We start from the raw sequence: 27,313 nt of genomic DNA, 5'->3' as shown, positions 1-27,313 counted from the left end.
GTCGTGTATAGTGTGGATGAAGATTCTTTTTAAAATGCCAGTATAAACAAGGATCGTTTTCATTTTAAAATGCCATTTTAAATCGCAAATGCTCTAATGTAAACAGGGCCTAACATGGCTGGGCATCTTCAGGTTCAAGGTCAGATATAATATTTCATAAAAGTCTAGTCTAAAAATGGCATAGCATTTTTTGTGCTTTAAAAAAAATTTGAACCGTGACCTAAGAATCGAAAATGTAAGCGAAATCGAGGTTTTGGAGAACCGTGAGACCTCTAGTGTACACAAGCTTGCACAGACTTTTCACGATCTTCAGATTAGCGGTAGAGTGAGGCAAAATAAAGTTGTTTTAATGGAAGTTGTCAAAAACATTTACTCTAATGGTAATGATATCTTCTTTCAATGACACACAAGAGAGCGTGGTAATTGTGCGAGCTGATTTGGCATGCAGCGTCACGGGCATGCCAGTCGACTTCCTCCATTTACCCGGGCGCCTGAAGTCTCTGCTTCTGCTGAGTCGGCCACTTCGCTTTAGTGGTTTAGTTCTCATTAGCATTGTAATGTCTTAATTTTGTCTTTTCTATGAAGCCATGCCCACTATGTTTTCCTCCTATAAATGCATTACGCAATTATTGCCTGTTAGGTTGAAAAGCAAATCGGCTGACATCGACCAATTCTCTGGATAGAATTTTAAGTGAATTGCTTGTGTTTGAACATTAAGGAATTGCTTTCTCGGGCAAGTCGTTGATCAGATATGGGATTTTGGTAGCACTTAGTTCATTCTTATTTCCGGGAAGAAGGCTTTTAACAGAGACTGCCATGCTGAGAGCACATTATTAGTATGGGGTTATTTATTTTATGGGGTATTTATTTAGTCGACCGGGGACTAAATTACACAATCTCACGCGTTCCTGTCTAACACCAGAAAATGGGCAGATTTGCAGAATGTTAATTTATTTTTATATAAAAGTGCATGTGTACTACTTGTGTTTCTAGAAAATGTTTTAATAATATATGCAGAGTAATCAGGGGATAAACAAACCACATGCTGTCAGCTCTATCTTTCAGCACTGTCCAAACTAAATTATCACACATTTATTGGTATCATACAACTAAAGTAAGAGGAAAAACTCTGGTTAAGTTTCTGATAATCACCTATTACTGCGCTTTCATCTTTACTTGGATGTATCAATCATCATGTTGATTTTAATGCACTTTTTATTAGGCTATAGGTTTTCTAAAGGCCTTAGCTTCAGACTTTGAACTTGAGATTAAAGGGTTAAGTTCACCCCAAAATTACAGTTTTATCATAAATCACTTACCCCTTGGTCATTCTTAACCATGTGCAACATTATACAAATGCTGACCAGACTCATTCGCCTCCAACCTAAACAAATAGTTTCTTACATGTCTTTTAAAATCCCGAACACCACAGAATGAGTGCTTGTTGTCTGCGTCAACATTATTTGCGTTTCTGTCTTGAGCTGACTCATTTGAGCGTGCCATCAGTCTCCTTAAAGTTAGCATGATGGGATATTTTGTCTATTTTTAGACCTCCATTTCAGAGCGGTCATGATGTCATCTGCTTTGAGACCTTTATTGAGTCTCCTTTCTTTCCTGTTTCTGTCAGAGCTGTATTTATGATAAGAAAAGAGGGCCGGTCGCTCTCTTGACAGCTATTTGCCACAGCTGAAGGGAAGCGGGTCTATTATAGACTATCAGCTTTAAAAATTGCAGGCTGCTTGAAAAGACCACCAGAAAGTGCTCGGATATTCATGCAACCATGTTATATATCAGTTTAAAACATGCGATGCCCTAGTTTGTAAATCTTATAGGATGCAAACTGCCATTTGTTAGGACAAATTTTATTTCTCGCTGACCTTAAAAAATGCAATGTGTTTTATAAGTCGCATGCAACACTGGATACTAGGTCATCCACCTGGATCATTATGCAATGACACTGGTTCAAAGATGCCACCTGCTGTTTCAGTGGTAAGAAGCTCCACCAATCACAGAAAGCTGTGTGCATTGATTTTATAATAGTAATGATTAGGGGTGGCACGGTTCACAAAACCCTCGGTTCGGTTCGTATCACGGTTCTATGGTCACGGTTCACGGTTCAATACGGTTCTTGTTGTTATTTTTTCTTTAAATTTTTAACACTCCAGAAATGTATTATCTTATTAATGTATTAATTATCCATAATTTAGGATACAGTATTAAAAAAAAAGTTATATCATGTAATCATGCACAAACTGAATTTGACTTTAAGCACATTATTGGGACCATCTCTGAGGAAAGCCAGATGAGATTTTGATAGAGCAAGAGGGAAGACATTGATGATTTCAACATGCTTTTCATTTATTTGGCAAAAGAGAATGTGTATTGCCATCTACATAAACCTTATGTGCATTTTTAGCACACAAAGATAACTTGCATTTATTAAAATGCCAACTTCAGTGTAGCTCTTAGATTTATCACTGAGAGGCTGCTTTAATACTGAGAGTATATGTGGACGAGTGAGAAACATAACATTTGCACCTGTAATATTTAAATCCGTCTCTTTTGTCCACTTTTGACCACTTCTGTCCTGATTACTTTGAGGGGAAATTTCTGAAATAAGATCGCGCAACTTTCACACCCTAGCAAAATGAAACTACGCGGAAATCAGCCGCTTTAATTGTATCAATGAAAGGCTAAAAATAGCGCTGAATACGAAAAGACGTAAAACTTTCAGTACCTCATATTAGATAAATGGTCGGAGAGAAGGCGATCTCCTGTGGCTGTTCGAGCATATTCAACCCATAGACTGCAGTTCAATCTATTGTTTTATTTCCGCTGTCATCATAAGTAACATGAAATAAAAATATGTTTCCACACACCAAACTTATACGACGCTGGCGCATCCTCCAACTGCGGGCAGACTTCCTTTTCTCTCCCACTTGCCATTTCTACATGTAACATAACCTGCAGTTACTTATACTCCAAACCAGTCACTTCTTTCGCGCGAAAGGGAAACACGCTATCTGAGGTCACATACAGGGCATGAGACTACATTGCGCATGCCATGAACCGTTGAACCGTTCGGCACACACGCGCTCCGAACCGAGACAAGCGAACCGAACGGTTCGGATTTTTTTCATGGACCGTGCCACCCCTAGTAATGATCTATCTGAATAAATAGGCTCTTATAATATCAACCACAGACATGCTTATTTAGTATTACATCCTTTATATCTCCAAAGAGTCTTTAGTTTAATCAGATTTAAAAAGGAAATAAAGATTAGCTTTACCGATTCTTTCCGATAACGTACGAAAAAATAAAGGAGGAGTAACTACGGCGGGAGGAGTGATTACGAGTCCTGCAACACTATGCAACACTGTTTAACTTATGATTCACTACATGTTCGTGTTATTTATATAATATGCACGTGCCTATTTCCAACATAAGGTTGAAGTCCGCATTCAACTCATGACCCAGTTGGGACTTTTCAATGACATCCAGTGCATCAAACACACACGCAAAACTCCGCTGCTACCCCGGATAATAAACTATATCCATTGTTTCCATAATTAGGGATCGACCGATATGGATTTTTCAGTGCCAATACCGATTTTTGTTTCATCAGCCTTAGCCGATGACCGATACAGGCTGCCGATTTTCTTTTGCCGATATTTGGAGCCGATACTGCTTTTGCTCACTCAATTTACATCGTAAAAATTATGTTTAAAAAAAATGGCATGTTGTTAAAAAGAGATGTGATTAGTTTGGACAGTTTTTACATTTATTTAAGTCTAGGACCAGTCTAATCCCTTTCCGGGAAACCGCCCCACAGAGATGAGAAATAAAAACCCGCTTTGTTCAGCTATAATCAGCTGTAAGGCCGAGCTTTCGATGTTGTCATGGAAAGGTTGGTTGTTTTTAATCACATGACCTGCAATCGCTCGTCTGTAAATAATGCCGTAAAAAAATCGGCGAACACGGCAGCCATGTATCGGCCGATGCCGATACACATAAAACTTGCAAATATCGGACCGATATATCGGTCTATCACTATCCATAATGCTGGCTTTCTTCTCCTTGCATCCAAAAACACACTTCTTCTTTCGTGCCATTGCTGTGTTTTGAAATTAAACAAAGCTTGTCGCGTGATGTGATGTTTGTAAGTTCTAGCGTCTCCCGCTGATTGACGGGTGGGCGGGGTTTTCTGGGGGAAGTGCCCATATAAATAAGTGATACGTATAGAAACTCCGGAAACATCAGCTGGACCCGTAATCGAAAAAACTTTGTACTAACCCTGGCGAAGTGCATTCAGCACAGAAATACTCTGTAACACGCCCAACTGCTTTTTTGACACTTTGCCTACGTTTAGCATTAGGAAACAACTCTATAACTGTGTTAATAAATCAGAATGCATACAATTGACCACCCCTTTAAATAATTATTAATATAATTTTTTTTAACTGAAATAAGTTCTTTATAATAAATTCATTTTAGTGTTATCAAATTCAATAGCAGAAATCATGACACTTCACTGGTGTTTGTACATCTGACCTCACTTACATTCGACTCATCTGCCTGCCACATTGATGAATCCTCTCAGACTTTATATGGGAGCGGAGAGGAGTTCGGAAATGAAGAACATGTCTAACATCTGGTTCTTGGGGAAATCTGCTCATTTTTCTCACCATGTTCCTCTTATTTAAAGAGTTTAGGAGCATCTAATAAAGGCTCGCATGAGCTCTGGGCTGATGTTTTATTCCTCTTTCTCTTCGCAGCGGGACGAATCTTGTCGAGGACTGTTAGAGGTCGAACCATCGTTCACTGCTATAAAACAGCGGGTAAGTGAATCTGCAATGAACATAGTCAAACACACACAGAGAGGGGGCAAAATATGAAAAGACTTGATGGCAGGATAGCCTGGTGCTGTATCAGATAGATTTACTCTGTTTGAGGATTTTGCTTGTGAACGTTTAGCAGCATTGTGAATACTGCAGTGATTTTAAGGCAACGTGTTTTTATTAATAGTTATGTGAATCCTTCTCGTCTGGTGACTGCAGAGTATTTTTTATAGTGCCTCTGGTCTATACTTAAGTAGCACTTTGGTTTAAGTGATTGTAAAATGTTGTTTTTTTGCTTTATATTGCACCATATAAATGGTTATTTTGGCTTAAGTTGGGAAAAACATGTTTGCTTATTTTGTAATTCATTTATTTATTTTAGTGAAACTACTTCTCGTGACAGTGAATGTTAGGTTGAAGGTTTTAATCTCCTTATGATCAAATACATATCAGACGTTGTCAAACTTCAAAAGAATATCTAAATAAAAGTTTTTTAACGCCTAGCCCACATAGACTCTCTGATGTATATGAAGTGGATAGGCAATGGAAAATTACATTTATTTTTTACTCATGTTAATATGAAACCACCCTTTTAACAAAGGCTTTCATTAATTTATTTAACAAAGGTGATATAAATTTAGCTTTTTGTTCTATGTTTCAATGCCTTGCCATCGGAGACGTACTGTACAGCCTTGCTAAAAGATAAAATTACGTGGACCTGGATTCATTTACCTCTTGCTTTTTAGCACTGATGTTGTGTAATTTTGTTATTGATCAATAACCAGTTACACTCTTAAAAATAAGCACAGCGATGCCATAGAGGAACCATTTTTGGTTCCCCAAAGAACTATTCAGGCAAGTTTCTTTATAACCTATTTGTAGTCTACGAAGAACCTTTGGTGAACCAAAATGTGACCCTCGATCACAAAACCAGTTATAAGTCGCACAGGTTTATTTGTCGCAATAGCCAACAATACATTGTATGGGTCAAAACTATCATTTTCTTTAATGCCAAAATCATTAGGATATTAAAGGAACAGTATGTAAGAAATTTATATCAATTAATCATAAATTGGCCCTGATATGTCACTAGACATTAAGAAATCATTTTAATTTCAAATACTTATATCACTCACAGCAGTGGTCTGGCCAGGATATTGTCATTTAAAAAGTGGAGTTGCAGCCCTCAACTGATGTTTATGTTGTCATTTTGTGTATTGGCCACCAGCTGTGTGATTGCAGTACCAGTTTTAGCCACAAGTTTTGTGATTGCAATACCAGTTTTGGCCACAATCCTACATACTGCTCCTTTAAGTAAAGATCATTTAAATTGCAAAAAATATGTGCATGCGAACCTGCGCATCGCTAATGTGCCGCCACAAACCGCAAGCCTGGAAAACACTGATATGGTGTTTCTGATTCTCAACCTGTGAATGTTTTTTACCATTAAAAGAAAGTTTGGAAACTTACAGCAAACCACAGATGACAAGCTTAAAGCTTATTTTGCGTTTAACATGACGCTCGTCACGATTCTCTTGCACCAATCAGTGATCCATAATGTTTTTACGTCACGTTTAGTATTAGCTCAGCTCGCTTAGAACCCCAACCGAGGTGGTAGTAAAAAAGTATTGGGTACTACGTACTATATCAAGTAAAAAAAGCCCCCCAAAAGTAAGCTGACCCGACCCAAACCGTGGGGTACTATGCAATGAAAAAGCGTCATAAGTGTTCGCAGGCCAAGGTCTCTGTGATATTTTAAGGTATTTAATTCAGAAAGATCTGAACCAGAGACGATTTTATTTTGATCCTTTCTAAAATTCTGGCCAAGCATGTGATTCAAGCTTTTCAGGCAACTTTCGAAACCATGCATTGTTTTAGGCATGTTTCGCAGGCTTAACAAAACCTTTGGGCTTTGCAAAGCCTCTCTTGTTGTAGAAGTAAGCCGTCTAAAGACGTGGGTGCCAGGGGTCCCAAGTGTGCTGGGATTTCAGACCCTTGCGAGGTTTATCCTGTTACATTTGCTTTGAGGAATTAACTGTCTTAGAAAACGACAGTCTTAAGACTGCATTCAGAGCTCTTGGGAGCAGACAGTGTGAAGATGAACATCTCTATAGTTGATATAGGATCCTTATTCAATCAAGGTCGTTCACTCTTCAGCACTCAAGTAAGTTTAATGAAAGAGTTTAATTTCTCTCTTTTGCTCTCTTACTCTTTCATTTAGGCGTGAGCGGTGAAACTAAAACCATATGCATCATGCTATGTGCACATTTTTTGTATTTGGAGGTATAGTCCAAAGGTGCACAGCTATATATTTATGTGTAATTAAATAACAGACGCCCTGCCTCTTCATAACAGTGTATAGCTAAACATCCTCAGTCAGCAGCCAAGGGTCTTCATCACTGTCTGCAAACTGTTTTGCTTCTATAAAGTCCAATTTATAGTTGTGCATAAAGTCTACGCTGTTGCTACGCCATTGATTATCCGTAGCCTATGCGTAGCCAGACGTGCACCTCGTCAAAATTTTAACAGAACGTCAGTTCTACACGGATCGCAAGCGCTGTTATTGGACCACTAGATCCCCTCCCGTCAGGTAAAAAACTGTGTCATGGGTATTTAAGTTTGCAACGGTGAGGACAAAGATGGACCAAGTTTAGGAGTGATTTAACTCTAACTGCAGGATTAAAATGTGGCTTCATATGTGAGATGTGGATTTGAATTTAGGCTGTGTTGTGTCCTTATCCCTCGCCCACTCTTTTGGCCCAGTCAGAACAAGGCAACTCCTTTCGCCCAAGGCTAAGTTTGGTACAAGTTAATGTTATTGTTCCCACTGCCTATTGATTAGAGATGAATATAGTTGTTCCCTCTAGACCTTATTATAAATCTACACCCTGCTTTCCAAATAGAGCAGTACTTTCATCTGAAAGCTTTGCCCAGACTATCAATGATTCGATACCTGGATCACAGCTACGAGCTCGGAGCCAAACAGACCAACAGTCCATTTCTCTTATTTTCTCCATAGAGATTTTATCCATTGATTGTTTAGTGGTGGCATGTTAACTCTTTCTATACAGACTGACCATAAACTCTAAAGCAGGGGTCGCCAACCTTTTTGTGTGCTAGGGCTACCACAATGGATAAAACAATCTGGAGGGCTACTTTTTGATAGTCTACTGCAGGGCTATTCAATTGGCGGCCCGCGGGCCAAACCCAGCCCCCAAGATAATTTGATCCGGCCCTTTATGTAGTCTGTAAAAAAGACATCTATAAAATACATTTAGTTAGTTCGACAACGGGCCCTACAGTTACGAATTGATGCGCGTGCGTCTGTTTCATACAGTATGAGCTGCAAAGCGCGAGTCACGTGACTGGTGCGAGCAGCTGTGTTGCGTTGTCATATTCGCGCTTTGGTCCACAACGCGAGCCGCGCCCGTGTCTCAAGAAGCGATGATTGAGTGGTGAGTTAAGAGACCGGACTCTATGGCTGTTTTAACTTTATTTGTTGTATTTCCAGCTTAAAAACATTGCCTTTTCCGACAATTGTTGTCTGATATGTCGGCTCAATGATGACTTGCTTATCCACAATGACATTAGATGTCTTAATAAAGGAAACTCTTTGAAACGATTTTGTGAACTAGACAAAAAGATCCGTTTCTCTAAAATTCAAAGCAGACAAAGGCTCAAATATTATGGGAGTCATCGTTCTCACAAAAGAATGCAATTAAAACGAGTAACAGTTAATCGCCCATCGCTCACAGCCCAGCACCTGCACTGTATGCGTATCGCACTGGCAAACATACACCTGATTTTACTGCTCTTGCGAAATCTAAAAGTATAATTTCTCTTATTAGAAGCTAGCCAAATGTTTGTCAATTATTAAGATGGCTGTTGTAGTTTAAATAGGACTACCGTAATAATTCGCTTTGACAAAAAACAGCATAAAACAATTATTTTCCATATTATAAACTTTTTTGTTATGTGCACTGAAGTGAGTAAATGAGTTAAATTCTCAATGAGTGTGATATGGCTCTTATTTATCACTTTAAATGTAGAATAAAGCTTACTTGGGCATCTTACAATGCACTTATTGTTATGCAGTTTTAAAATACAACATAAAACATAAACATGTCTGGATGTAGAAAAAGCCTACGTAGACATCTAACAATGCACTGATGTTGTTCTATGCGGTTTCAAAATACATGTTTATAGAAAAAGCCTATTGTACAATGCACTGATTTTGTTGTTATGCAGTTTTGGAATATAACATTAGTATGTTTAAATGTAGGAAAACGGAGTAATTATCACTGATATATCTCCGGCCCCTCATTTGAGATGCTTTTCATGAACTGGCCCCCATGACAAACTAATTGAATATCCCTGGTCTACTGTTTTACTCGTAGATTTTATTTTATTTTACTTGTTGATATGTTTTATCATTTGTTTAAAATTACACAACATTAAAGAACCCAAGCTAATTTAAAAAATATGTAATAAATAAATATAAAAATTGAAAATTAAAAACTTAGCTGGGTTTTTATAGACTGGGTCACATATGTGACCCTGGACCACAAAACCGGTCATAACTAGCATCGGTATATATAGACAATACATTGTATTTTATGACAAAGATCATTAGGATATTAAAGGGATAGTTCACTTTAAAATGACGATTCTGTCACCATTTACTCATCCTCATGTTGTTCTAAACCTGTATGAATTTTTTTTCTGTTGAACACAAAAGAAGATATTTTGAAAAATGATGGTAAACACACAGCAGTAAGTGACCATATACTTCCATAGTACGAATAATAAAATATGATTGAATTTAATGGGTACCGTCAACTTTTTGCTTACCATCATTTATCAAAATATTTTCTTAGTCATTTATCACAATACTTCCAAAATATTTTATTCCTACTATGGATGTCAATGTTCACTTACTGCTGTGTGTTTACCATCATTTCTCAAAATATCTTCTTTTGTGTTCATACAGGTTTAGAACAACATGAGGATGAGTAAATGATGACAGAATTGTCATTTTAAAGTGAACTATCCCTTTGAGTAAAGATCATGTTCCATAAAAATATTTCATGGAAATACATTTCCTACTTAAATATGAAGAGTTTGGTTCCAAAACGCAATAAATCCATTTTGACAAATTTCGGTAAAAACGTGTTTTCTATACCAAGAAAGTGACAAGATGAAAACCACTATTTTCTGTTACAAACTTTCACATAGCATCTTTAGGTTATAAAAACATAAGAAATTCAAATCCATAACTTGATTTTCAAAGATTTATTATAAAAACTAATTATTTTTTCCACAAAATGCAATAAATCCATGACAGTTTTTTATTTCAAAATGCTATAAATCTATTAAATCAATGTATAAATGTGCATTCATCTTTACCATTTTATATTTATTTAGTTGACTAGTGGTATACAATGATTAAAAAATAAACATTAATGGCATTAACCAAAACACTTACTTTGTTATATTCAGAACACATTGCTGCGGTTATATTTGACGTCGTCTCTTTACATTTTCACAGCGATCAGCTGTAAAATGTTTTGGTCCCGCTCGATTTTCGTTGACTTTGAGTAAAATAATGTAAAGTTTTCATAAGATCCTCTGGGGTCAATGTTTTAGCATGAGAAGCTTGATGCTGTCTGGAGAACAAGCAGCCGAGTGCCTCTCGCGGAAATTATTAGATGTTGATGGCTTACGTTTCTTTCCCGTCACAGAAAACCATCACAGGTTTAGCAATGCTATTAAAGTATTATTTTGTTTTGTTTGTTGATCACGAAGTACAAAGTAGATGAGGAAAATTAGGATTCCGTGTACTCAGCGCGCCACCATGTTTGTTTACATTGCGTGAATGGTCCGCTGTAATATCAGGAATGGATTTATTGCGTTCTGTAAAAAAGGAGGAGTGGCGTTTGTCGCATTTTGGGAACAAAGGGAGAAAAGATGACATAATATCACGGCGGGTATTGGATTTTGCGTAAAATTAATTATTTACTTTTAACTACTGACCTGATATAATACTGATTTTGGCAGTAACTCATTTTTTTCAAAAATGGCGTTTATTGCGTTTTGGAACCAAACTCTTCATATATAAAAAAAAATTCATTAGTCGTAGGTGTTGCTAAGGACTTCATATGGACAACTTTAAAGTTGATTTTCTCAATTTTTTGCAGCCTTGGTTTTCAGATTTCCAAACAGTTGTATCTCGGCCAAATATTGTCCTATTCTAACAAACATCAATGGAAAGCTTATTTTTTTCCATCTTTCAGATGTATAAATCTCAAAAAAAAAAAAAAACATAAGACACATTTACAGGTCCAGGGTCACATATACAGTCACAGAAAAAATGTATGGACCAATTTAATGGTCTCTTTCATTATTTCTAGATTTACTATTTATAGGTACAGTATGTGTTTACGTAAAATTATAATTTTTCTTTCAGTCTGAACTACCGACAACATTTTTGCTAAGTTCCTAATAAAAATTATGTTTTTATTTGCATTTATTTACTAAAAATTTAAACGAGGAAAACATCGTCCAGATAACAAAAAAGATCTCCGATATCAGAATACCGCAGAGAAAGCAAGTTCAAATTCATTTCTCAATAACAAATGCTAATGTTTTTTCATATATTTTAGGAATATAAATTTGATGGAATACCCTGATTTTAATCACATCTTTAATGTGTCACTCATGAGGTTTGCTTTTGATTTCAACAGACATGACTACAATGGAGTTGTGAATGGAAATGGAGTTGTTTCTAGAAAAATCTTGTGACCGTTAGCTTTCATGAATCATTGCGAATAAAGTACTTGAGTAAGTCCCTGCAATCCAAAATAACAAAAAAATAAAATAACTTTTGATTGCTTTATGTAATTCTACACTCTTAAAAAAATAAAGATTCCTAAAATTTTTGAAATGCCATTTGAGGAAATGAATGATATATACACTTAAACATTAAAGTGGCTGTGAAAGTTGGTATTCACTGTCACACACGGTTCCTCTCTTCTCTGACATCAGTATAGTTTCTGCCCTCCCGCTCTCCACTCCCTTTTCCTCCCTGTGTTTTGATGGATGACCTCAGATCCAGGACTGCAGTGCAGTGTGAATGAAGCATTTTGTTAGAAATGCAGATCTAGGACTTCTGCGGCGGCCAACGAAATCGAAGAGAGATAAATCTCTTTGAGTCTGTGTCCTTTGTTATGTAGAACAGCAATACATCTTTTCAAAGCAATATTAAAATCTCTCTTCTATTCATATGCGGGTAGTGGGGCATTAAATTCAGTAATAGACCGCTGCTTTGTATGTGTCAGAGCTGGCAATATCAAATAAGATCTTCATTGATCATTTTCATGCGTTCATTGCTCAGATGGAAACTGGGACAGATGCGCAGGTGTTTCCTAGATGTAGTTTGCATCGTGTACACAACTGCATTATTAAATACACCATGTTTTAAGTAAGGGATAATGTATAGGCAGCCGGTTTTTATTGCAGAAAAAAGAGGAGGGTCCGATGTGAAGTGGAGGGTCTTATCACACTAAAGGAGCTTATTTCATGATAACAACCTGCTGCCTGTACATTATCCAGCTATTTACCTCATATGTAAGGCAAGGAACATTAAATATTGATTGGAAATATTTTATTAACAATTTTTTAACAAATGCAGACCTTCTGCGAAAAAAGCCTGTTTATTTCCGTGTATTTTGTGTAATATAATGGCACCTTTTGGGGGCTCTTCCACTGGGTGCAGTACGTAGTACCCAATACTTTTTAGTACCACATCAGTTGTGGTTTTAATCGACCTGACCTGATACCAAAATGTGATGTGAAAACACTGTAGATCACTGATTGTCTGAGAGAATCGTCACTACCAGCGTCATCGCTATAATGTAAAAAATTTGCTTTACCTTCGTGCTAGCTTGCGCTGTCTCGAGTAAACCTATTGCCATCTGTGCTTTTCTTTAAGTTCCCAAACTCCATTTTAGTGACGAAAAACATCCACAGGTTGAGAATTAGAACACCATAACATTTTTTCCAAAACTTGCAGTTTGTAGCGGCACATTCGCTACGCGCACGTCCGCATATATGCAACTTAAATGAGGCTCAGCGGAGTGCGTCGACTGACGCCACGGGTGTTCGTACAGAAACTTTCATGTGAGACAGAGGAAGTGATAAACGCAATGTGCAAACATCTATTTGTGGTGGTCAATTTAAAATTTGTGGCGGACTGAGAAATAAATAAATATATGGGAATGTACAACAACGCTCTCACTTGTATGATGTAACAGCAGTAGGCAGCGCAAATATAACGACACACCTATAATCCCTTTCCTTTCCGAAGTGTTACTAAACTCGATGGAAAAGCTAACCAAACCAAAGTGGGATGAGCTGACCCGACCTGACCCAAACAAATCGTGGGGTGCTATGCAATGGAAAAGCGCCATAAAACTGTACCTGTCAAAAGATTTGCAGCGTTGGCGCCGATAGCCGGCGTGGTTAGTGCAACCAGTGACACCAATGCGACCCGAGTTACCGGTGTGCTAGCTTTGAGCCAATGTTATCTTGGAATATCAAACCTGCAAATTAAAATCAAGCATTCCAACGAATTGAATGGCTAACTATAAGTTTGATACATTAATTTGTTCATAATGATAAAAATTCTACTGTTTGTTATATGGATGCAGGTCAGTCAAAGAGTGTGGTCTGTTCAGACCGGCGTCTGATTTAAAAACAGTTAAAATATCATGTGAACAGCCCTATGAAGAAAATCAGATTTGAAGAGATAATCAGATTTGGGTCACATTTAGCCGCAGTGTAAATGTAGCCTTTGACCAGTGAGCGATTTTTTTTGTTCCTGTGCGTCATTCAGTTTTGTTTTGGGTGAGACATACGAGAGGTCTCTGCGGTGCTGTGAGAGTGAGACATGGAGTGCGAGTTTATTATTGAATTTGCTGTCAATAGAAATAAGTGCAGTGAGATTCACAGGCAGCTGCTATTCTGTCTTCTCCTATAACGCTAGGCAGAGCTAAAGCCCTGGAGGTTTGGGTCGGTTCTGATAATGGTCCACCTCTGGCTCCGCAGACAAGTCAATAGCGCCAATTATGTAGATGTGTGTGATTTTTGTCATGTGAACCGGTCGGCGTAAAGAAAACTCGATACGTGTCCTATTTACCGTGGTAGGTTGCCGAAGGCCTTTTTTACTCAAAGATCGCCAAATAGTTGACTGTGTTATTTAGGGCCTGATTCCAGGCCTTTGACAGATTTTTAATAAAGCTCAGAATGTATCTCGTATCAAACCCTTGTGGATTTTGGGATAAAGGATTGTTGAATCGGTTACTGTAATAATACATATTTTTCCCCATTTAGCTAAGAAGTTGGGCGCCGAGTCAGTGATATTGCAGATCTTCACCAGGGTTCTCCGCCGTTTTCCCTTATCTAGAAAGCATGTGTTTGACGACACAAGTGATATTGTTTTCTGAAGCCCTGTGATTGGTGGTGCTATCTGATCTGGTCTTGTTGGGAAAGCGGAATTGGTGTGTGGCATGCTGATTGACTGATTTTGATCTAGGGCTTCTTATTGTTTTGTCAGCTGTCTAAAAATTGCCAAAATTGCCATATTATTCTACTTGTGCTTGCTCTTCATATTAATTAGTGGTGCTTAATGCTGTAAAAATACCATGATTTTACAATACTATACCTGAATATAGAATAATGGAGACTTTGGGTGAATTTTTTTGACCTGGGGTAGTAAGCAACCTGTCAAGTGCTGATCATACTTTCATCAAAAATTATGAAAGAAAGTCTTCTCAAAATGTGAATATACTGGGCCAGATTTAATTAAATTTTGCATCAACACAAAACATATTTTAGCGTTAATAAACTACTTTTTGGATTTCCTGAAGACACACAGAAAAGGTATGGGTATTAGAGATTTATTAAATTTTTCAACCGATAGCCGATTATTCTGAGTTATCTGCCGATAACGATGTCGATACTGATAGTTTGGTGGTTATATTAACGTACATTAACTAATAAGGGTTTGACGATTTTAAATCGAAATCGATCGAAATTAAGTCACAACCTCGAACTTTGAATAAAAAATGGGATCGTCGATGCTGCCACGCCCCCATGTCATGTCCGGTCGGCTTGCCAAGCGGGGAAAAAACCTCTCAGAGATTTATATTTTAAACACGAGGGATGTATTGCTACAACTCCTTGAAATGCATCTCATAAACAGGATTACTACCTAGTGATCTGACTTCAGATAAAACGCAGCTCTCTGCATGTGCACGAAAGAGCCGAGATGCAGCTTGTTATATTTTAAACAAAAGGGATAGTTTGCCTCAGCTCGCATGAAACACATTAAAGTGAACAAATGCGTAAGGATTACTACTTTAGTTTATGTTTAGACTTTGGATAGATGCGAGAGCGCGTGCACGTGAGACAGAGAGAAGCGCATCTGGATTTATTTCAGATGCTAGGAGTCCAAAATGTGCGCATTAAGTCCATGTGCGTGCAAGAAGGAATCCTCTCTCTACAAGCTCTCTCGTGTAAAGTGAAGCCCACAAACCCACATGCGAGAAAAAGCACACAATGTGCATGTTAATGTGAAACTATAATAATAATAAATAATGGCATATAGCACTTTTGTCTTTCAAAAAAAAAAAAGAGAATCGAATCGTGGCCTTAGAATCGAAAATGTTATCGAACCGAGGATTTGGAGAATCGTGACACCCCTTTTAACTAAATTCTTAAGATAAAATTTTCTAATTAATATATCAGGCCATGACTTTCAGTTTTTTTTTTAAATCTGTCGATATTCGATAGTGAAAAAAAAATTGCTATTGTTGACCGAAATATTGGTGCATCTATAATGACTATGGTTACTTTTGCGACCTTATTGCATGTGCATTTGCAAGAGTTTCCCTTTCAAATGCTAAATTTGTTGGAGTGCAGTATTTAAATAAAACATGCAACTGAATATGCTAAGATTTGCGCCTGTGAATTTACTGCTATTTGCGCCAGTATTTAACACCTTAAAACTCAAGAGTTAAATTGTCATCATTATGGAAATTAGATAATTTTTCACATACATTTTCACTCCCATCTGCACTTTTTTGGAATTGCGCTCTCATGCTTATTTGTCCTGTTTAGAAAATCTGGCTTACTGTGATTAATATAACCAAAATCTAGCATTCTCTTTTTCATTTACTTTTAGCAAAAAAGCTTAAGTGGAAAGCAAGGCTGGGCGATATATCGGGTGGGATTGTCATGCGCATCTCATTATTAAAGCCTGTTCGGTGATTAGTAGCTAGGCAATATTGCATTCATTATCGCCTGCAATAATTAACACGATATTGACTTGCTAGTCAGTGAACTACGGCTCTGTGTAGTAAAGGCCACTCCATCTGAAAGCAGTATCTGTGTGCTTCATGAATTCCCTACACGTTTAATGCTGTATTGCATTATGGGGCACATAATGTGCGTGACTGCTTTTGTGACCTAGAGATGTTTAGACTGCCAGTCTGACCCATGATGCCTTTAGCATGTCAATCGGCCTTTTCCTGCCTGGTGGCCAGGTTGTACTTGGCGTTAAACATCAGAGCCGCAAGTTCACGAGTCATTTCAACTAAGACAGACTAAAGTCTGTGCTGTGTTTATAGAAGCCTGTAGACTTCCACACTGTTAGGTTGATGGAGTTTGGTGCTCAAATATGTACTTCAAAACAGTTGACACTTTATGTCCACTTTATCTGACCACCCAACAAACCAAGTAGTAAGTTTGTTTGGCACAATGTGGGACGTTACATTGAAACATTAGCTGCATTTTCATTTTCCTTTAAGTTGCGCAAATTGACATTGCAAATATGGCCAATGGAAACACGTCAATATCGCAAAAAATTCTCATATATTGCAAAAATTTACGCTCACATGAGGTGTTATTTCAGGCATTTCGGAAAAGGTGTATTTCGCAATACTGCAATGGAAACAGTTTTTTTGCATTTTCAGGTCACCTGATGCAGGTTAGTCATATAATACTCTTATGTCTCCTTCTGTTAAAAATAATGCCTAGTGCGGATTTAATATTGGTAAACCTACCAACATCAGTCAACGTGAGGTTTGGAATGACTTATCATGAGAAGAAAAACAATGTTTAAGTCGCATATCGTCGGTTAATAGTAACGCCATCATTTCTCCATCATAGTCTTTGTCGACATTTAGAAAATAACGTTTAAGTTTTGCGCAAATCTGCAATGGAAACGCATTTATTGAAAGATAACATAAAAGTATGATATAATGTAAATTTATAATAATAGAAAAGAATAAAAACATTTATATTCTGCCTTTTAGCTCACAACAATACTTACTTCCAGAACACACCAGCAAACAGATTTTGAGGATCAAGAAATTTTTGTGATATTGTTTTTAAAACGTCTTTACAATTTTTCGAGGTAGCTGAGTGCAGAAAATGTGTGTGTGTGTGCACACGCGTCCATCATGAGCACGGAGAAAGACAGACATCACTTCAGCTTAATTGACGGCCGTCACAGTCTCTTAATACCAGCGTTCTCTGCCTTCCTCTCAACCATTGGATAAAAGCCAGGCTTAAAAAAATAGTTACAATATTTGGGTGTGTTCGGCTTTATACGTCGCCAGAAGAACCATCAAAGTACTGCAAGAGTGATGTGAGAAATCATACAAAGGAGTCTGCTTTTGAATCGCTCTCGCGGCACATTGATGTAATTCGCCTGTCGGTACTTGCGGTGCCCTGTGAAATCAAATTTGTGTATTTGTGCGAGCGACGTTTCTGCTTTTAACGTAGCGGATGATGGGCGTGTCTGGATGATGGGCTTGTTTTTAAATTTGATGTTTTTTTCAGCAACATTCAAAAGGATTAAACGTTGAAATCTGAATAGGTCAACATTGCAATGTCCTAAGGGAAAAATGTATGTCAATGGCATTTTTACAACTCGCCCACCTTGTCAAAAAGTTTATTTTGGACTTTGCACAGGTATAGCTTAGTCATTAATGAAATTAACTTTTTTGACAGAACAAATTAGTGTTAATTTCGTCAGACGAGACGAGACGAAATATGTTCGTCAACGACCTTTTTTTCCATGACTAAGACGAGACGATGACGAGACTGCACCAATGTCCAAAAACGCTGACTAAGACTAAATTAACATGCATTTTTGTTGACGAAAAAAGACGAGACTAAAATGTTTTGCATAAAATAAAAACTAAGATAAAATCTCTCTTCATTTTCGTCTACAATCGTCTTTACTACATTTTATGCAATGAGGTCATATTTAAATGTGAATTCATTCATAAAAAGACTGCGTGCTCTTATTATGAAACTGCGCGTCTGTCATAACTCATCACTGAATGAATGACGCAATTTACACGCGATAGAGATACGTCACCGCCATTAACAAAGTTGCATTCAACAAAAATCATTCAAAAAGTGTATTTTGTCAGGTGATTATGACATTTAACCAATATTTGAGATGTGTGTAACACTATTTGACTGAAATGGTTATCAGAAATAATCTCAGAAATAATTTATTTAAAAAAAAGACAAAAATGTTTTAATTAAAACTTGACTAAGATATATTAAGTCTTCTTTTGACTAAAATTAGACTAAAATGACAAGACGTTTAGTTGACTAAAACTAGACTAAAATGACGGGACTTTTAGTCGACAAAAACTTGACTAACAAAAAAGATATGCACAAGACTAAGACTAAGACTAAATTAAAAATAGGTGACAAAATTAACACTAGAACAAATGTAGTTTTTCCTAAACTTTTCTTTGGAAGTATCATTTATCACTTGACTTTATCTTCCAATGACTGCTCTCCACCCAGCTTTCATGCTTGTTTTTTAGGGTTGATCACAGAAAATGCATTTCTTTTTTCTGTCCTTTGTGACATTTTTAGTTTCATAGGTCATTTTTGCCCTCACAACAACAACCAAAAGCCATAATTGCCAGTGGTCACCCGTCCCACTGCCCTGTGGTAGGCTTGTGGCTTTTTTTCTCCTTTTTGTGGTGACTTTAATCTACACGGGGTTGGGATGGAAAAGAGCCTCCAAAAATGGCATCCAAGATTAAGACAAGAAACTTCATTATGAATAAATTACTCCAGGCAGAAGTTAAAAGTAAAAATCATCAGTATTACATTTCTTTTAAATGCTGCCGTGGCTTCAGGACAGCATCTGTGTGTTTACTGAGTTTGTCTGCGAACAATTTGTCCTGTTTGTTTCTTGTTGTTGTTTGTGGTTTGTTTTATTTTGTGTTTTTTGTTTGTTTTCAGTCTGTCAGACATTAATCTTGTGCAGAAAGGGGTGTGACCATAAAAGCTAGCGATGAACTTGTCCCTCAAATCGTCCATGCACCATTACCGTGCCAAATCGCATCAGATTGTAAATGCACACGTGTTTATTTGTAATCAGTAATGGCTGTATGTTAGCCAAATACCAATGAACTTAAAGCCTGTGTGGGAAAACCGCAGTGAGATTAGATGTTAGAGGAAGCATAACTACAGGTTTACTTGATGAATGTTGCTGATGTAATTAGATTTGGGGCAGTGAAGATGAACGAGAGCATGCGTCTCTGTCTGCGCAGTCACTGCGCGCTCTCCACCTGCAGGAATTCTGTCGGAGATGCGACAGACTTATTAGTTGGGCGGAGATGAGGCGTGTTTCTTTGTATCTCTGTCCTTTAAAATAACCTTGCATCAACTAATTTATTTCTTAGAGGATGGTGCAAAATAATGACATTCATTTTACTGGAAAATGTTTGTTTGTAAATGTATTGTTTGCATGTGTCTTCCCTGGGATTGAACACATGACCTTTGTGACGTTAACACAATGCTTTACTGACTGCGCTACATGCCCACGCTTTTTATAATGTGCTGCACTATGATATGCATTCAGCATGTATTTATCTCAGCAGTTGCTTTGATGGTGATTGGACCGCAGTGAGATGCGTTTCTGTTGGATTCATTTCTTGTGTCCTTGATGGCGTGATTCCATCATAGCTGTGGGCCATATGCCGCAGTTTTCCACCAGCGTGACAGGCGATGTTTCCACAATCATGGCTGTAACGCTCTGTCCATCGTGTATTGATTTTGTGAAACTCGCACAGATAACAATGTGACAAACCAGACGGGCAGACTAGAGTGACCGTGTCACCTTGCATGATGGTAGATTTAACTTAATTTGTTGTGTTGTTATTTAGGCTGTGTCAAGCCATCTGTTTTTGCATTGGCTGATTGTTTGAAAGGCTTAGATTATTCTCATGTCTTTTTATAGTGTTTCACAGGCTTTATATTTATGTGTCTAGTGTTCCTGTATCTCAACAAGTAGAGCATTGCAATATCACAAAGGTCATGGGTTTGATAGCCAAGGAACACACATACTTATTGAAATTTATAACTTCCTAAGACCCGAGTTTTGGTTTGTCTTTTTTATTTCTTCCAGCTATTTGGGGTTAGGAAGAACGTTTGTGTACAACAGGTTCCAGTTACACAGAATTAAATATTAAAGGCACACAAGGCAAGTCTGAGTATTATTTCTCTACTAGCTCCCCCTAGTGTCTGGGAGTAAATGCGTTCTATATCTAAGACTATACGAGACTGAAGGACACCGGGTCGGATACAGCGAACTTGCAAGTGGGGTATTCTTCCTACAGACGGTAGGGGCGGGCGAGAGAGTCTTCATTCGTCATGTAATGAGTCATTTAACCATATACCGACTTACGAAGATGATTTATTAACATAAAAATGCTGCCTTGTGTCCCTTTAAGGTGCAAACAACAAAAAATGTGATGTCCACGTCTGTGGACACACCAGGTCTTAGGAGGCTAATGTAAATGCATTATAAATTAGATTTATTTAGATTAAAGTTTCTGTGTTTTTTATGAAGAGTTTCGTTTCAAAACGAGATATCTCGATTGAACAAATGGCAGAAACCATGCCATAAGAGGTGTGCTGTAGTGAGGACACACATCATCAAAACAAGAAGTTATTGTTCAGCTCTTTGACACAGGGGGACTTAAAAGATAATTAACTTTCATAGAAATAGAAATTCGGTAGCACTTTATTTTACAGTATGTGTACTTACTTTGTACATATATGGTAAATAAGTTGTACTTGCCGACAAATGTGTGGTACTTACTTTCAGGTATCTACATGGTAATTAACTGGTATCATTACTGTACTTACCAGCGGTACATACTTGGTAGTTATTATGTTACTCTAGATAAGTACTGGGTAGTACCAGATACATTCTTATAGTGTAGGTATACTGTAACTAACGAGAAACACTACTACAGATATTCAAGTGTTTTTTACAATATTAACATTGAAAATTACAAAACTTCATTTATTATTTGTAAAATGTATTAAAATTTTAGTATTGTAGGATCACAATTACTCTAATCTCATCTAAATAATGCTTTTCAGTCTTATTCTTTTCTAAATACTAATAGTAAGCTGATTTCAGTTCATCTTATCTTAGGAGAGTCATTGGAGAGTCCCAGAGGGCTAAGATTTGGAGATGTAGAGGCAGGTTGATTTAATGTCTCTCTTGCTGCTTTACAGAGACTGGTAATGGGGGACAATGTCAGGACAGCTGAACATCATCATTTCTGTCTCCTTCTATCTCTGTCGCCTTATCCTTTACAATGACTTTGGTTCGAGGTATAAATGTTAGCACACAGGGCAAGCCAATACGTTTTCCTCTATGAATTAGACTCTGCACGGTTGGAAACACGTTATTTCCCCCTTTCACTTGGCACAACCGTTTTAGCGGTAGAAAGTCAGCCAGCATACTCTTCTGTTGGGTTTGTTGTGTAATTGTCCTCTTGTGGAATCTCTGAACAGTGAGTTAGAAGCAAGTATATCCCTGGGCATGTACCGTTGCCCGCTTCTGTGCCGTTACGAAATGTCCCATTTTGCAAACCGATAGCAATTGAATGCACAGAGCTATTTCAATTGAAGGACGTCCCACCTGAGCTATAAATACTATGGAAGTAATTGACGTCATGAACGAGCTGAATTTTTTGTATTGCTTGCTTGGTTTGAACAAGAGGAGTGAATTGGAGGTACACCTGGTAATACCACATGTCAGAGAGCAGCGGGTCCGACTTATCCGGTTCATCCGAGGCAGGTGTCCTCTCAAGAGCTAGCTGTCCTATAGAGAACCATCACACTTTGCTCTTCAGTACAACGCTTCTTTCCTCAATAAGGGCGGAAAGCAAGGACAAGCAAGGATAGTTCAGCCAAGCACCGAGTTATTTGACAGAATGCAGTGCTCAGCAGGAAAGCCAAAGCAATCTGTTTCTCAGGGACCTCTGTCAACCCAATATAGCACAGTGCCAGGTTTTCAAATCTTTCTATATATGCCGCATAGTCTATTCTTGATTTATATTCACATTTCTTTTAAATTCATCCAAGAAATGATATTCTTATGGTTCTTGTTCCTTTTAAACTACATAGTTTTGGATTTGGTTGAAATTGTGCCTCTGTAAGTTCTCCTGAGAGTTTCAATTGAAATGTTTACACCAGCAAATCAGTATGTTGCATATAACTGGGTTTTAAAGCAGGCTGTTTTGGCATTTAAAGGTTGTCATTTAGTGTGAGAGAGGAAGTTTTCTTTTTTCAGTCCTGAATTTGTATGACTAAGTTGTGCCACATGTGTGCAGTTTTTTTGCACTTGCTTTTGTAGCACAAACCTCAAAGTTATGAAGCCAGTATGGGAGCACTTATTTCTCGTTTGCATGCAAACGGGGCAGTGCAGATTGTAAAAAGAATTGTTAACTGTTTAACAGTACACAAAGATAAGTGCGTAAAGTAACCTGCAATTTTATGTTTTAAACAGAGATGGCGGTATAGAGGCAAAAGCTACTGACAGCAGCTTCAACTAAGGTGGTTTAACATAAGTACGATTGTTATTCGGTGCCCCCGGCAACATTGAACTGCGAATTGCATTACAGTTTCGGGGAAAACGAACTTGGGCCACCTTGTACAGGTACTCTCGGGAACGGGACCCTGGTGCGCTCCCAAGTCCACATAACCATGTTAACAATACTATTATTTTATGCGAATCGTATCCCATTTCGAACTAAACTGTCAGTGTTTAAACCACCTAAGTAAAGAATTACCGCGTTATATAACGGTATGAATACGCAGTAATAGCTATGCAAATATGTAATTTTCATGCAATTTATTGTTGAATACATTGCTAGTCATGCATTTTATTGCAAACATATTGCCCATACAGCAAGGTTATAGCAGATTGGTTCATATTGATGAATGTTCTAATATAGTAAGCCTGTGGTGGACAGGGTGTCCACGGTTCAGTTGTTGGTGTATTTTCTAATATAGTAAGCTAGGGGTGGACAGGGTGTCCACGGTTCCTTTGTTGGTGTATTTTCTAATATAGTAAGCTAGGGGTGGACAGGGTGTCCACGGTTCCTTTGTTGGTGTATTTTCTAATATAGTAAGCCAGTGGTGGACAGGGTGTCCACGGTTCAGTTGTTGGTGTATTTTCTAATATAGTAAGCCAGTGGTGGACAGGGTGTCCACGGTTTCTTTGTTGGTGTATTTTCTAATATAGTAAGCTAGGGGTGGACAGGGTGTCCACGGTTCCTTTGTTGGTGTATTTTCTAATATAGTAAGCCAGTGGTGGACAGGGTGTCCACCGTTCCTTTGTTGGTGTATTTTCTAATATAGTAAGCCAGTGGTGGACAGGGTGTCCACGGTTCATTTGTTTATGTATTTTCTAGCATAGTAAGCCAGTGGTGGACAGGGTGTCCACGGTTTCTTTGATGGTGTATTTTTCTAATATAGTAACCCAGTGGTGGACAGGGTGTCCACGGTTTCTTTGTTGGTGAATTTTCTAATATAGTAAGCCAGTGGTGGACAGGGTGTCCACGGTTTATTTGTTGGTGTATTTTCAAATATAGTAAGCCAGTGGTGGACAGGGTGTCCACGGTTCCTTTGTTGGTGTATTTTCTAATATAGTAACCCAGTGGTGGACAGGGTGTCCACGGTTCCTTTGTTGGTGTATTTTCTAATATAGTAAGCCAGTGGTGGACAGGGTGTCCACGGTTCACTTGTTGGTGTATTTTCTTATATAGTAGGCCAGTGGTGGACAGGGTGTCCACGGTTTCTTTGTTGGTGTGTTTTCTAATATAGTATGCCAGTGGTTTACAGGGTGTTCACTAGGGCTGCAGCTATCGATTCTTTTTGTAATCGATTAATCTAGCACTGAATCGATCGATTAATCGAGTAATCGGATAATTTTTTTGTGTTTTTTTTAAACAACCAAAACAAATAATGCATAACGAAAATGACTTGGCTGTAAAATGTTCAAGCATTTGGCTTTTATTTCTAAAAAAACAGAGGTATTTGGCTCCAAGAAATAAGCCTATTTATTTCAATTTTTTACCCATTTAGTGTTTATAAGTGCCAGTGCCAACAATTAAACACTTTAATTTATTATTATGCACAACTGGTTTCATGCTGTAATCTAGCCCTGACATCAAAGTAAATATCTGGTTTATGTACATTTCTACACCTGCAGCATTTACCATTAGGCTTTTAACATATAATATATCATTTCTGGGATGAGCCTATTTGCTATGGTAACAACCTGTGTGTATGCGCGCACGTGCACTTGTGTTTGTGTGTGTGCACGCGTTCTGTGCGTGAGGAAGAGTGACACCCCAGTCAGACGTTCAGTTGCTTCATTGCATTTTGGTACTGCAGAAATACATACATTACTTTTCAATAGAACGCTGCATTTGGTTTGCATCACTTGCATTGCGGTGCATTTTAGGTTAAGAATCTGTTCGAAAAATCACAACATCACGTCCCGCTGTATACAGTGAATGCATGCTGAAATTATTGTTGCGTGGCTACATAAAAGTTTAAGCATATGTGATGCATTGCGCGATCGGTCTGACTCGCGTGAGAGAGAATAACTTCCTTATGCTAAACTCCAATAAGACAGAGATTATTATTATTGAACAGAATATGTCAGATTACAAGTTGCCCATATATGATTGCACTGTGGTGCCGTTTTTTGGTACACACACCTGTAGTGCATGCGTGTGTGTGAAGGGGTTCTTTTTTAATCTATACTGTCCTGCAATTGAACGTGAATACGTTTACTACTTAAAAACATCAAAGCTAAACATCATATCTAGTCAAACCGCATAACGACATCGCTACAAATACAGTATGGGATTAAAATCAACGGAAGCTACGTTACCTTGTTTCATCGACGCTTGGTGAAACAGCAGTGGATGTTTTCGGTTCAGATGCTGAATGTAAAGATAATGTAATGATCCCAAACTTTAGACAGTCTCTCTCTGCCGTTTATGGACATATTCGCTCTGGCATCGCGCCAACTAAATTCAAAATGTACCACGCGCTATGATGTGCTTCCTGAACATTGAACAACGGTCCGTGTGAATCAGATCTCGGCGCGTGTAGTGCGCGTCATAGGAATTTAACGAGGCTTCGAGGCAGAATTTTTGCCTCGAGGAATTTTTTGAATCGAGTAAATCGAGTAACTCGATGAATCGTTTCAGCCCTAGTGTTCACGGTTCATTTGTTGGTGTATTTTCTAATATAGTAAGCCAGTGGTGGACAGGGTGTCCACGGTTTATTTGTTGGTGTATTTTCTAATATAGTAAGCCAGTGGTGGACAAGGTGTCCACGGTTTCTTTGTTGGTGTATTTTCTAATATAGTAAGCCAGTGGTGGACAGGGTGTCCACGGTTTCTTTGTTGGTGTGTTTTCTAATATAGTATGCCAGTGGTTTACAGGGTGTTCATGGTTCATTTGTTGGTGTATTTTCTAATATAGTAAGCCAGTGGTGGACAGGGTGTCCACGGTTCCTTTGTTGGTGTATTTTCTAATATAGTAAGCCAGTGGTGGACAGGGTGTCCACGGTTTATTTGTTGGTGTATTTTCTAATATAGTAAGCCAGTGGTGGACAGGGTGTCCAACGGTTCCTTTGTTGGTGTATTTTCTAATATAGTAACCCAGTGGTGGACAGCGTGTCCACGGTTCAATTGTTGGTGTATTTTCTTATATAGTAAGCTAGTGGTGGACAGGGTGTCCACGGTTCCTTTGTTGGAGTATTTTCTAATATAGTAAGCTATGGGTGGACAGGGTGTCCACGGTCCAATTGTTGGTGCATTTTCTAATATAGTAAGCCAGTGGTGGACAGGGTGTCCACGGTTTCTTTGTTGGTGAATTTTCTAATATAGTAAGCTAGGGGTGGACAGGGTGTCCACGGTTCAATTGTTGGTGTATTTTCTAATATAGTAAGCCAGTGGTGGACAGGGTGTCCACGGTTCAGTTGTTGGTGTATTTTCTAATATAGTAAGCCAGTGGTGGACAGGGTGTCCACTGTTTCTTTTTTGGTGTATTTTCTAATATAGTAAGCTAGTGGTGGACAGGGTGTCCATGGTTTAATTTTTGGTGTATTTTCTTATATAGTAAGCTAGTGGTGGACAGGGTGTCCACGGTTCCTTTGTTGGTGTTTTTTCTAATATAGTAAACCAGTGGTGGACAGATTGTCCACGTTTTTTTGTTGGTGTATTTTCTAATATGGTAAGCCAGTGGTGGACAGGGTGTCCACGGTAAAATTTTTGGTGCATTTTCTTATATAGTAAGCTAGTGGTGGACAGGGTGTCCACGGTTCAATTGTTGGTGTATTTTCTACTATAGTAAGCTAGTGGTGGACAGGGTGTCCACGGTTCCTTTGTTGGTGAGTTTTCCAATATAGTAAGCCAGTGGTGGACAGGGTGTCCATGGTAAATTTGTGAGTGAATTTTCTAATATAGTTAACCAGTGGTGGACAGGGTGTCCATGGTTTCATTGTTGGTGAATTTTCTAATATAGTAAGCCAGTGGTGAACGGGGTGTCCACGGTTCCTTTGTTGGGGAATTTTCCAGTATAGTAAGCCAGTGGTGGACAGGGTGTCCATGGTTCCTTTTCCTATTCCCTGAAAGTTACCATTCTGGTGTCTGTACAGGATTAACAGAGATGCCTGTGGTCCATCTGCTGACTATGTGTGGCAGGCACCCTCTCATCCGCATCTCAGCGACTCATCCTGTCCCGCTGAATCTCTGCAGACGTCCTGTGGATGTAATAAAGGATTAATGCTGTGAGTCACATGACTACATCTGCTGCTATGCAGCATGAGAGATCCGCCCCTCGCAGCATACTCTGTGACCTCATGCACTTTGAATAGAAGTATGAAAAAAATAGTTTTTTTGGGTTTGGATTGGTTCCTTTTCTTGGGTGGTGTCTCTATAGGTGTCTATAATGGGAAGCATCTGGTATATTTTAAAAACCTGTGTTATGCGTGTGCAGGACATGCTCCACGACATGTAGGTCTGTAAACAGTTTCGAGCTATGACAGGTGAAGC

The 27,313-nt window shown here is 38.3% G+C and overlaps 1 protein-coding gene across 1 annotated transcript in view; it reads left to right on the top strand.

Moving 5' to 3' along the window:
- adarb1b (adenosine deaminase RNA specific B1b) overlaps nucleotides 1–27,313 on the top strand; it is a 171,415-nt gene that overhangs the window by 62,078 nt on the left and 82,024 nt on the right. The window contains exon 2 of the mRNA XM_065252256.2: nucleotides 4,777–4,839. The gene's annotated coding sequence lies outside the window, so the exon portion shown is untranslated. The remainder of the gene's footprint in view (nucleotides 1–4,776; nucleotides 4,840–27,313) is intronic.

Source organism: Paramisgurnus dabryanus, chromosome 15 (genome assembly GCF_030506205.2).
Source record: "Paramisgurnus dabryanus chromosome 15, PD_genome_1.1, whole genome shotgun sequence".
Taxonomy (NCBI): Eukaryota; Metazoa; Chordata; class Actinopteri; order Cypriniformes; family Cobitidae; genus Paramisgurnus; species Paramisgurnus dabryanus.
Note: the sequence above shows the minus strand (reverse complement) of the source record. Positions and strands in the feature narration are given on the sequence as shown.